Source organism: Acanthochromis polyacanthus, chromosome 18 (genome assembly GCF_021347895.1).
Source record: "Acanthochromis polyacanthus isolate Apoly-LR-REF ecotype Palm Island chromosome 18, KAUST_Apoly_ChrSc, whole genome shotgun sequence".
Lineage (NCBI taxonomy): Eukaryota > Metazoa > Chordata > Actinopteri > Pomacentridae > Acanthochromis > Acanthochromis polyacanthus.
In genome coordinates, this window is record NC_067130.1 from 36,183,070 (window position 1) to 36,196,703 (window position 13,634).

Sequence of the window (13,634 nt, forward strand, 5' to 3'; positions counted from 1 at the left end):
TAGTTTACAGCTAAACAAAACATCTTTAAGTGTTTAGTAACTCTTTAAATTGTCCACATAAGATTGTATCATAGTTAATAATGAAGACTGTCAAATGAAAAACAGAGTTAAGTCAGTGTGAATCTTTTAGGAGACAGTACAGAATGAAGAGGAAGGGAGCCATCAGCAGCTTTTCCAGCCTAAAAGAAGAGAGGAGGAAGAACATCCCAGAGAGGAGATGGAGGAGGAAGAGTTAAAGGCATTATGGAGGATGTTTTTGTTGTTTAATTTGTCTGATTCACATAGAATGAATGTACTGACCTTTAGTGGACTTGTATGTATGGTTTCTAAAAGAATAAAAAATAAAAATAACTGTGGACATGGCAGGACCTGAAAAACATCAGCCAATCAAAGCGCGCAGACCGAGGCGTTTGGTTTGCTCCCTTTCCTGTCAATCAAAAATCTTCCGGCTCAGGCCGAGTTACGTAGATTACGTACGCCTTGGACTTACGTGTTTTGTGTATGTGTTGCTTTGGTATAGCTTCGTAGTTAGCTGGTGACTTGTTTTGCAAGTGGCAAGTGGCACAAGTGGCATACAATGACTCCTTACGATTGTTGCTGAAAATCCCAAGACACAGAAGTGCTAGTGAGATGTTTGCCTATTGCAATGTCAGATCCTGCGCAGCTAATGTGAGACATTGTACATTTTCATTTATGTGTCGTCTTCTGGGTCATCAAAACTGCATTGTTCAATCCTTGGCTTGTCCCAGGGTAAGTTCAGCCAGATTCACATCAAAAATGTGGCAGCAATGGCGCCTTTGTCTGTATGCTGTTTAAAAGCGTGCTAGCTTTATTTTTACCCCATCTTATTTCTTATTCTCGTTTTATTTACCTGTATATATTTCACATCTCATGTTTTTTTAAAAAAAATCTATGGACCATCTTTGTGTCCTTAATAAAGCTGAATGAATGAATGAATGAATGAATGAATGAATGAATGAAACCATATTTACACACAGAGACAAGAACGGGTCCGAAAATAAAATAAAAGCGGCGTTCAATCCACCGGAATGTTCAATGAATCGAGCAACACGTGCACAAACCCGAAACAAGAAACGAGGAGTCAAGTTAGACTCAATGAGGAGCGACAACAACAACAACCGCGAACCGGAACTTCTGGTTGTTTTTTTTTTTCAAAAGAGACATTGATGGATCGTAAGATAATGTTTATTTTTTGCCGGTGAAAAATCAAGAAAAGCGACAGGATGTTCATTTTGCTGTGATGGAGACTTTTGCGGACCATAGCAAAAATAAATAAATGATGAATTATAAAATGAAAATTAAAAAATATGATTATTAAACAGTAAATACAGCCTAAAAACCTATCAGACACATTCAGACACACTCAACAAAAATATAAACGCAACACTTTTGTTTTTGCTCCCATTTTTTATGAGATGAACTCAAACATCTAAAACTTTTTCCACATACACAATATCACCATTTCTCTCAAATATTGTTCACAAATCTGTCTAAATCTGTGATAGTAAGAACTTCTCCTTTGCTGAGATAATCCATCCCACCTCACAGGTGTGCCATATCAAGATGCTGATTAGACACCATGATTAGTGCACAGCTGTGCCTTAGACTGCCCACAATAAAAGGACACTCTGAAAGGTGCAGTTTTATCACACAGCACAATGCCACAGATGTGGGCAGCCTTCATTTGGTTTTATTCTGTTCTTTGATTTAGCAACACTCACCAGTTTTGTGTTCATTGTTACCACTTTTATGTTCCATTCACCACTAAGCAATAACTCCTTTCACCTTGGCCAATAACATCTGGTTTTTTGTTGCATCCAGCCAACCCCTAGAGGCTGGATTGTAACATCCATCCATTCTCTGTACACTTTATCCTCACTAGGGTCATGGGGGGTGCTGGAGTCTATCCCAGCTGACTCAGGTGAAGGCAGGGGACACCCTGGACAGGTCACCAGTCTGTCACAGGGCAACATATACAGACACACAATCACTCTCACATTCACACCTACGGGCAATTTAATAATAATAATAATAATACACTTTATTTATAGAGCACTTTTCATGCACAAAATGCAGCCCAAAGTGCTTGAACAAAGTGATATAAAATATAACAGTTAAAAAAATAAATTAAAAATAATTAGAGTAATCAATTAACCTCAGCATATTTTTGGACTGTGGGAGGAAGCCGGAATACCCGGAGAAAACCCACACATGCACAGGGAGAACATGCAAACTCCATGCAGAAAGATCCCAGGCCCACCCCGGGATTTGAACCAGGGATCTTCTTACTGCAAGGTGATAGTTCTAACCACTAGACCACTGTGCAGCCCTTGGATTGTAATAATGGCAGTTAAAAAGTTTAAACAATAACAACGTTTCTCTTTTGCTTCAATGCATTTGTTTACATTTTAACAAGGTAGGGCTGTCAGAATGTGACAACCTTGACTTTGCTGTAAGTTAAGGAGCCCAGAAAACAACTGCTGTTCATTCAATCTGCTTCAAACTCCACACTGCGCTTCCTCAGGACCTCTGCAATACTCCCACCAAGTCTGAACCTAATCTGATGTACCGTTGTCAAGATATGCAATGGTTTCTATGCAGAATGAACACCTCTGAAAAATAGTTCAGAATTAGACATTCTAGAATTCTGCATCATTTAAATCTCTGTGTGCAGGCAGTTCTGAACAGTGTCTTACAGCTTTCAGCAGGGCAGCAGGACTACTTTGAAACTAGCAGGACATTGAGATTTAACTCAACGACGTCAACCTTTCAGCAAAACCAGCGAGCATTTTTGAGGTAAGGAACTTCACTGTTCTGCTGCAGAGCAAACATTCAGAAGTCATTTTTAAAATCTGTTTTTTCTTTAAACAATACTGTCCAATTTGTACTTAAAAATGTGAGTCAGAACAAGATAACACTCAGTTTTGTTGTTGTCTTGTAGTTGGTTACAGTTATGAACATATTTTTATGAAAAACTAAGGTTTCAACAGTGTGCTAGGTAAGTGATGTGTTCAGGTTTGGTCATAACTGGATAATTAAAACCAACCACTACTCCTGTAAAGTGCAGAAAAACACTTTTTTGTTGATAAAAAGTTTGGTTTTCAAGCCCCAAACTTGGAATAACCATGACCAAATGCATAGATATGTTGGGATAGCAGGATTTTTCTACTGGGAAATATTCATATTGGAGTATTTAATGATAATCTGATGTGTTGATGTGAGCAAGACTTCAGCTAAATTCTCTTCCACTAAGAAAATTAATTCAATAAGTGTAATAAATAAGGTAACAGTTCACTCTGTTTCTCCAGCTTACAACATGGAATAGAAAAATGAAATGGGATTACACTATCCAGCAATATCTTTCTTTTTTGTGCTACAACTTGTCATATCTGCTCAATCAGTTACTGAAGTTCGTCACATTTTCTTTTTCATTTTTGTGAACAAGCATTTAATGTTAAAAAATGATTCTGTTTGTTTTGTTTATCCTGGCATGCAGCTACACGTGGCAGAAAACATCATTGGTCGAATATTTTTTAGGGGTAATGTGTGCTCAAAGATGGGACTTTCCTGAACAGCTTCAATTGTTTTTCATATTTCAATTCAACTATAATCAGAGATTATTTCATCTACTTGTCCTGTAGTAGATGAGAAATAATAGTGAAAAATTCAGCTTTTATCTGTTTTAGTTCCTGAGATACTGTCATTTAAACATTTTATGTTTTTAATTATCTGAAAGTACTTGATATCAATGAAAAGTAAACACAAATACAGGTTTAAATGTCCATATTTTGTGCTATAAAAAAATCATGCAAATGAGACATGGTTGAGCAGAAAATATTCAAACAAATTTAAGATTTCAGCAGTTTATACTAACATTAATCAGAGCATGTCATTATAGGTTATTAAGTGCAGACAGATGAGAAAAGCAGGGCCAGTTTTTGTAATTTAACACGACATATTCAAAAATATACAACGCTTTCTGATTGTTTTTAAAGGCATTGTAGAATTCCTGCCGAACACACTCAGAGTGGAATCAGCCTTTCATCTTATTTTGTTCAGTTATTTATTGGTTTGAGTAGTTTAGTGAGATCAGCTTAACACCAAACTCTGACATCCACATTTCAACAAAATCCAGAAAAGCAAACTTTTGTGAAGTCAGTAACTCCACTCTTCTGTTTAATGAAGTAAAGACTTTGGAGTTTCTGAGGAAGCATCCATGTAATTTTGCTACAGTACTGTCCAATATGCCTTATAGCACAATTCAGAACAGGGTGTAACACTCACTGCTGTTGTTTTGTGATAACTGGTTGAAGATTTAACAAATGTGATTGAAAACTGAGATCACAGCAGTCTGGTAGATTACCAACGGTTTAACAGGACATCCATAGATCATGGCTCTCTTTTGTGTCTGCTTCCCTTTCAGTCTTCTGTTACAAGATAAAAATGTGCCTTGAACGTTCACTCTCATCATCGCCCCCTAAGAGGACCAAAAAGCCGTCGTGGGTCCCAGTCCCAAAAGGATACAAGTTTGTGAGAATCCTGGGAAAAGGCGGCTTTGGATTGGTGATGGAATGCAGGAGAAAACAAACCGGAGAGCACGTGGGCATAAAGGTGTCCGAAATGCACGATCTGGACCACGAGGTAGGACACGGATTTTAACTGACTTTCAGAAAGTTGTATATTTGGTAGAATATACCTTTAAAACTATATATAGTTGAACAGAAAATAGCCTTTTGAGCAGAATGAAGTCAACATACTATTTGGGTGGGATAACCGTTGTAAGGAGTGGTGCAGAATGTATTCTTTTAGCTAAACAGTTACACAAAAAAACATTTTTTAAACAGAGGTAGTACCACCACAAGACTCTCAGTAGTGTTACTGGTCATGCTATGTACTTTATAGTTGTTGAGAAGAACTGCTTGGACTTTGCCGCTCAGCAAACATATTCTGTCTCCACAGGCGGAAATCCTGAAAGAGCTCAAGCGCCACAACTCGGACGAAGCCAACATCATCGAATACAAAGGAGATGTCCTCATAGAAAATAAACGGCTCCTGGTGTTGGAAAAATTGGACATAAACCTGTGGGAATATGTGCGAAGTTTATCACAGCCAATGGAACTGGAAAACATCCGTACAGTTATTCAGCAGGTGTGACCTTCTATTGTCTCCTTATGTTTATCTCCTACAGTGATGCTATAATCAGCATCAGTGGTTCAGGAACCTCTACAACTTCTACTTTTGTCATATGACAGACTTCTTGAACAAACTCCTGATAAATATTCTGTTGTTACTTACAGCTGGCTGTAGCTCTGAACACAACAAAGAGTGCCGGCATAATCCACGCTGATGTGAAGATCAATAACATCATGATGGTGGATCATGTGAAGCAGCCCTTCAGGGTAAAACTCATAGATTTTGGTTTGGCCAAGCACACGTCCGAAGCCAGAGCAGGAATGCTTCTCCAAACACCGCCAAACAGGTATGAAATGCTGATAAGTTTTGAGACATCTTTAGTTCAGTGCTGTCTCCTTACTCTCTACTGCGTCACATCTTCATTTGATGTTTTTTCCACATTCAGAGCTCCAGAAATCTTCCTGGGCCTGCCGTTTTCAGAGGCCATCGATGTTTGGTCGTTAGGCTGTGTGATGGCCAGGATGGTGGCTCATACTCCGGTTTTCATGGCAAACTCAACCTACGGCATAGTGAGTAAATTACTGTAGCTGAAACACATTAGAAGCCGTCACAGGAATAGCTTCAGGTCTAACGTGGTGTTGTGTTTTGTCTGCAGCTCCAACAAATGATCTGTCTGCTGGGTCTGCCGCCACAACATCTCATCCAAGCTGGCCGGAGATCACGATTCTTTTTTACCAAAATGCCAAGTGGTTTGTGGCGGCTGAAGGTACAATAGTCCAACTGTGATTTTTTTTTCTCTGACCTTTACTCCCTCAATAAGATGAAGACTTTCGTAAGCATCATTGTTTTCTTCTTTCAGACTCCGAGAGAGTATTTTGGGACATATAACTTCCATATAACCTCTGCAAGACACAATTTCCCTTCTCTGGATGAAATGAAAACGGTAGGTAGTTTTGGAAGCAGCAACTAGTTGCTGAAAAGACACACTCATTTATTGTATTCACATTTGACGGTGGAAGGTGATTTGACCACTGTTGGACTTTCCAAATGTTTTCTGCACCAGGTGTGCTCTGAGACGGACAACCCAGCAGAAGCTGATGAGAGGAGGGAGTGTATTGAGCTGTTGGAGGCGATGCTTCAGTGGGATGAGAAGAACAGAATCACCCCCAGTCTTATCCTCAACCACCCCTTCATCACCAGAAGCTACATCAGCAGCAGCTCCCCCACCAGCAGTTGGTAAGTGTGTTTCTATTTACTTTGTACACGGGTTGTGAGACATTAGCAGCCCAGCAGGTGACAAAAGACTGATATGGACTTTTGCTGATTTCCATGTTTACATGTTTTGCTTGTAAACTCAAAAGTGTCTGTTTCCTTTTTTTAGTGATGAACCTAAACCCTCCACCAGCATGTCCACCATGGTTAAGTCTGCAGACCCTGAAACCAGAAGTCACCTGACAGGCTTGCCTGATGAGGACAGAGACTTTGAGGAGAAGAACAGAGAAAAGATCAAGGCTGAGAAGGAAAAGGATGGTTATCCTGAGAACATCCAGGACAGGAAGAACAGTGAAGACAATACAACACCTGTCAAACAGGAGATCAATGAGTGTGAGGACACCAAGGACAGTGAAGATAAAGACACTGAGGCCACTGACCACCATGAAGACACCAAGGACAGTGAAGATAAAGACACTGAGGCCACTGACCACCATAAAGACACCAAGGACAGTGATGATGATAAAGACACAAAGGCCAGTGACAATAATGAAGCTGCTGAGGACAATGAGAAGGAGCAGAGCAAGGCAAAGAAGAAGAAGAACTGCTTCCAGCGCATCTTCTCTTGGATAAAGAAGAAGTTCTGCTGCTGCTGCTGTGTGTCTGATGTGATGGACTGAGCAGCACTAATGGACTGGATTCACTTTCAGACTCACAATTTGTGACCTCAGTAACCTTCAGGATTTATTGTTTTCTTGAGTTTTCTGTTGACTGTCCTGATCTCTTTCTTCTTTCCCCTCACCCCAACTGGTCGAGGCAGACGGCCGCCCTGTCTGAGCCTGGTTCTGCCGGAGGGTTCTTCCTGAAAAAGGGAGTTTTACCTCCCCACTGTCGCCAAGTGCTTGCTCAGACGGGGAATCCAAAGGAAACTTTGGATTTGTTGGTTTCTCTCTCTAATTTTGTCTTCACTGTTCTCACTGAAGTGTCTTGAGATGAAACATGTGAAACAGTTAATAAAATTGATTGAAAATGAATTGAAAGGTTCACTCAAAAAGTGTCTGGATTTTGGTCACATGGTTGATGCTCACAGCTGCTCTGAGTCAGTCATGGCGTCTCAGTTAAATTTTGGGTTTTATACAACTTTCATTAAGTGAAAAACACATAATTTTTGGTGAATTTTTGCATTTCACAATTTGAATAAAGTGACTACAATAAAATATGATTTTAAGCTTAGTTATTAATATAAATCATATTCCTCTATCAAAGCAGACAATACTGATGGTATTTATTACAAACAGTTTGAAAGTTGAACCATTCTTTACTTTTTACAGTTTTTGGCTCTAAATATGTGTATTTTAAAGATTTTTTTAATAAAGAAAACAAGCCTTTGAAGCACAGTGGTGTTAAGAGGGTTGAAAGTGATAAATGTATCTCATTGCAATGAACAATCAGTTGTTTTTCCTTCAACCTGCAACTTACAAGTCCCCAAACTATGAATCCTAACCTTTTGTAATCCTTCTTCCATTTTTATTGTTGCTGCTTTAGCAGAGCTCATTGTTTCCTCAGATCTGAGGCCTTTCCTGAGCTGGTTTGTCTTGGCAGGTTCCTCCCTGTTCCACATTGGTGCTTTTCCTCCACTTTACAGTCTTATATCATGACTCTGAAGTTCTCCATGAATTTTAAATTGTGTCTTCAATACAGTTGAAACATGGCATGACAATTAACAAACATAATTAGGTACAGCAGGTAATTAGGGACAGCTTGTGAATAATTTGTCCCTCACTGGTCTCACCAAGACTTTTACAAATGAGCACAGATTGATCTTTGTACAAAGAAGCCCTGTTTACACACAGGTAACAACTGCCTGTTGTTTCTATGGTAATCTCAGTGTCTGAGTTAGCTCCAACAATCAGTTAAGGTGAACTGTCCTTCAATATCTAAGTTTTCCCAACCGACTGCTCATTTAGAATTCAACACTAGTTTGTAAATTCATGACAGAAGTTGTTTTTGTTGATAGCTGTTTGTTGCTTTCTTCTTGCTGGGTTGAAAACTGAGACTCTGCATGACGTGCCTCTTTAAGTCTTCTCTCTCTCTCTCTCTCTCTCTCTCTCTCTCTCTCTCTCTCTCTCTCTCTCTCTCTCTCTCTCTCTCTCTCTCTCTCTCTCTCTCTCTCTCTCTCTCTCTCTCTCTCTCTCTCTCTCTCTCTCTCTCTCTCTCTCTCTCTCTCTCTCTCTCTCTCTCTCTCTCTCTCTCTCTCTCTCTCTCTCTCTCTCTCTCTCTCTCTCTCTCTCTCTCTCTCTCCTGGTGAGGCTGCAGTCTCTTTTTGTCTTTTTATACAATGGAGTCAAACTAACTGAACAGACTGGTGGTGGATGAAATGAATGTAAAACTGTGTCAGGATTTTTCTGTTTTATTAAGAATACAATGAATAGGATTTGATTTTGAGTTAATAATTAAGTTCTCATGAGTTTACTCAGTAAAATCTGTGTTTTAATCTACCCTGGATCTCAGGGCTGCACAGTGCAGTAGTGGTTAACACTTTCGCCTTGCAGCAAGAAGATCCCCAGTTCACCTCCCGGCTTTCCTGGGATCTTTCTGCATGGAGTTTGCATGTTCTCCCTGTGCATGCGTGGGTTTTCTCCGGGTACTCCGGCTTCCTCCCACAGTCCAAAAATATGCTGAGGTTAATTGGTTACTCTAAATTGCCCGTAGGTGTGAATGTGAGTGTGATTGTGTGTCTGTATATGTAGCCCTGTGACAGACTGGTGACCTGTCCAGGGTGTCTCCTGCCTTCACCAGAGTCAGCTGGGATAGACTCCAGCACCCCCATGACCCTGGTGAGGATAAAGCGGTGTATAGAGGATGGATGGATGAATCTCAGCATGAACTGTTTGTAATAAAGCGGCAGTGTGAATATAACAGATATTTGAAGTCTGTCTCCATTTTTTGAAGCGTAAATCCATAATTTAAAAAGATCCACATTCATCTGAGACTTCTACAAGTGTTTCCTGTTGATCCAGTTCAATTGTCCAACAACAGTATATTACAGAAAATGTATTCACAGCCAATAATAGTACCAAAATACTGCCAATAATAAAGATTATTATATATATTTATATTAAACATAAATATAATGAAATGATTAATAATGTTCAAATACAATTATGTGATAAAATAATAATACACTCTGATTACTCTTTCATTATTAGTATTAATAGTAATACTAGTAGTCCATTAATAATAATAATCATATAAAAATTGGTCTTTTTCTTGTTGCTATTATTTTTATGTTTATTAACCACTACAGTTGCTCCTACAACTAATAAAAATAAAATAATAAACAAATAAAATAATAAAAATGTGCATATTAATAATAGAACTACGGTATTATTTGAAACAACAAGAACAATAACAACAAACGTAAATAAATGAAAATGAAAAATAATGGATATTTGATATTAGATTAAATTTTTGTATTCATTTTTAATTTATTTTTTACAAATTGATTTATTCGACTGGCCTTGCAAAAGTTCTGTTACACTTGGTTTCATGATCTTTAGAGACGTTTACATGTCAGAGTGAAAAATTCCATTAAATAAACTGAAAGTTCTACCTTATAGGCAGGTGTCCTTAATACAAATTTTAATTTTTTTCAGTTACCATGGAGATCTAGCTCCAAAGCATCAGTTACCATGGAGATCTAGCTCCAAAGCATCAGTTACAATCAAGATCTAGCTCAATAGCATCAGTGACCATGGAGATCTTTCTCCACATCATCAGTTACGATGGAGATCGAGCTCCAAAGCATCAGTTACCATGGAGATTTCAGCTCCACATCATCAGTTACCATGGAGATCTAGCTCCAAAGCATCAGTTACCATGGAGATTTCAGCTCCACATCATCAGTTACCATGGAGATCTAGCTCCAAAGCATCAGTTACCATGGAGATCTAGCTCCAAATCATCAGTTTCCATGGAGATGTAGCTCCAAAGCATCAGTTACCATGGAGATCTAGCTCCACACCATCAGTTACCATGGAGATCTAGCTCCAAATCATCAGTTATCATGGAGAACTTGCTCCACATCATCAGTTACCGTGGAGATCTAGCTCCACAGCATCAGTTACCATGGAGATCTGGCCAGGTTAAGACAGAACCACCTTCCTGCCACTAAAACCTCTGATTTTAGACTCGACCCACTGATCGTTTCTCAGAGATGACCTTTGAAAATCCGCTCTGAATCACATTTACTGCTTAAAATCTAAATCTATGTTTAATTTACGTCCACAGAAAATGAATAAAAGCTGAAACTCACCGACTTGCTGTTTCCATTGAAGTCAAAATTCTCTCCCAGGAGTTCAGACATGCAGCCGAAGGCGTGGAAGCAGTGATCCACGTAGAAGTTCTCCATCTGAATACGAGCAAAAAGAGGTTGAAATGTTGATGTTAAAACAATTTAATTCAAGCAAAACTGACCAGACGGATGATCTGCAGCATCCTGGTGAGGAAATCAATGGTTTAAATGAACTGAAAAAACATTAATTCAGAAAAAAAAATACAAAGAAAAACTATAAAAAAAAAAGCTAAATTAATTTTGTAAACATGATTTGATTTTTGGTTTTACTCACATGTTTAGTGAAGTCTTCCAGATCTGGAGGCTTTAGAGGCCAAATGAAAGCTGGAAAAGATGATTTTAAACATTTTAATGCAGGAAGAATTAAAACTGCAATCAATAATTCATCAGTGTCAACTTTTAAAAGATAGATTAACTGCTTTGAGTATTTTTTAAGGAAAAAGGAAAAGAAAAATTCTCTGATTCCAGATTCTTAAACGTGAATATTTCCTGTTTTTTCCTCCTTTTTGACAGTAAACTGAACATTTAAGGGCTGTGGAAAAAGAAAACCAGACGTTTTTCACCAGTTTCAAAACAACTAATTACTACTTGAAGCTATGGGAAAGAGTAGAGTAGTTGAAGCTAGACTAGACGAAGGACAGAGGTGAACATCTGTGAGCAGCAGTATGGTTTCATGCCAAGAAACAGTACAACAGATGCAGCATTTGCTTTGAGGATGTGGATAGAGAAGTACAGAGAAGGTCAGAAGGAGCTGCATTGAGTCTTTGTAGATCTGGAGAAAGCTTCTGACAAGGTGCCCAGAGAGGAACTGTGGTTTTGTATGAGGAAGTCTGGAGTGGCAGAGAAGTATGTTAGAGTGGTGCAGGACATGTACACACGTGGACAAAATTGTTGGTACCCCTCAGTTAAAGAAGGAAAAACCCACAATTCTCACTGAAATCACTTGAAACTCACAAAAGTAACAATAAATAAAAATTTATTGAAAATTAAATAATCAAAAACAGCCATTACTTTTGAATTGTTGATTAACATAATTATTTAAAAAAACAAACTAATGAAACAGGCCTGGACAAAAATGATGGTACCTCTATAAAAGATTGAAAACTATTTGACCAGAGTGACATGATTAACTCAGGTGTGTCATTTAATTGACATCACAGGTGTTTCCAAACTCATAATCAGTCAGTCTGCCTATTTAAAGGGAGACAAGTAGTCACCCTGCTGTTTGGTGAAAAGGTGTGTACCACACTGAACATGGACAACAGAAAGCGAAGGAGAGAATTGTCCCAGGACATCCGAAAAAAAATGATAGACAAACATCTTAAAGGTAAAGGCTATAAGACCATCTCTAAACAGCTTGAAGTTCCTGTGACAACAGTGGCTCATATTATTCAGAAGTTCAAGACCCACGGGACAGTAGCCAACCTCCCTGGACGTGGCCGCAAGAGGAAAATTGATGACAAATTGAAGAGACGGATCGTTGGAATTGTATCCAAAGAGCCCAGAGCAACCTCCAAAGAAATTAAAGGTGAACTCCAAGGCCAAGGTACATCAGTGTCAGATCGCACCATTCGTCGTTGTTTGAGCCAAAGTGGACTTCATGGGAGACGACCAAGGAGGACACCACTGCTGAAAAAAACTCATAAAAAAGCCAGACTGGAATTTGCAAAAATGCATGTTGACAAGCCACAAAGCTTCTGGGAGAATGTCCTTTGGACAGATGAGACCAAACTGGAGCTTTTTGGTAAGGCACATCAACTCTATGTTCATAGACTCAAAAACCAAGCATACGAAGAAAAGAACACTGTCCCTACGGTGAAACATGGAGGAGGCTCAGTAATGTTTTGGGGCTGCTTTGCTGCATCTGGCACAGGGTGTCTTGAAAGTGTGCAAGGTACGATGAAATCTGAAGACTATCAAGGCATTCTGGAGAGAAATGTGCTGCCTAGTGTCAGAAAGCTTGGTCTCAGTCGCAGGTCATGGGTCTTCCAACAGGACAACGATCCAAAACACACAGCCAAAAACACCCAAGAATGGCTGAGAGAAAAGCGTTGGACTATTCTAAAGTGGCCTTCTATGAGCCCAGATCTGAATCCCATTGAACATATGTGGAAGGAGCTGAAACATGCCATTTGGAGAAGACACCCATCAAACCTGAGACAACTGGAGCTGTTTGCTCATGAGGAGTGGGCCAAAATACCTGTTGACAGCTGCAGAACGCTCATTGACAAATACAGAAATCGTTTAATTGCAGTGATTGCCTCAAAAGGTTGTGCAACAAAATATTAAGTTATGGGTACCATCATTTTTGTCCAGCCCTATTTCATTAGTTTGTTTTTTTAAATAATTATGTTAATCAACAATTCAAAAGTAATGGCTGATTTTGATTATTTAATTTTCAATAAATTTTTATTTATTGTTACTTTTGTGAGTTTCAAGTGATTTCAGTGAGAATTGTGGGTTTTTCCTTCTTTAACTGAGGGGTACCAACAATTTTGTCCACGTGTGTATGAGGACTGTAAGACAGGGGTGAGGTGTGCTGTTGGTGTGACAGAGGAGTTCAAGGTGGAGGTGGGAGTACATCAGGGATCAGCTCTGAGCCCCCTCTTGTTTGCTGTGGTGATGGACAGGATGACAGACGAGGTTAGACAGGAGTCTCCATGGACTATGATGTTTGCAGATGACATTGTGATCTGTAGTGAGAGCAGGGAACAGGTGGAGGAGAAGCTAGAGGCGTGGAGGTTTGCCCTGGAAAGGAGATGAATGAAGGTTAGCCGCAGCAAGACGGAGTATCTGTGTGTGAATGAGAGGGACCCAAGTGGAAGAGTGAGGTTACAGGGAGAAGAGATCAAGAAGGTGGAGGATTTTAAGTACTTAGGGTCAACAGACCAGAGCAATGGAGAGTGTGGAAAAG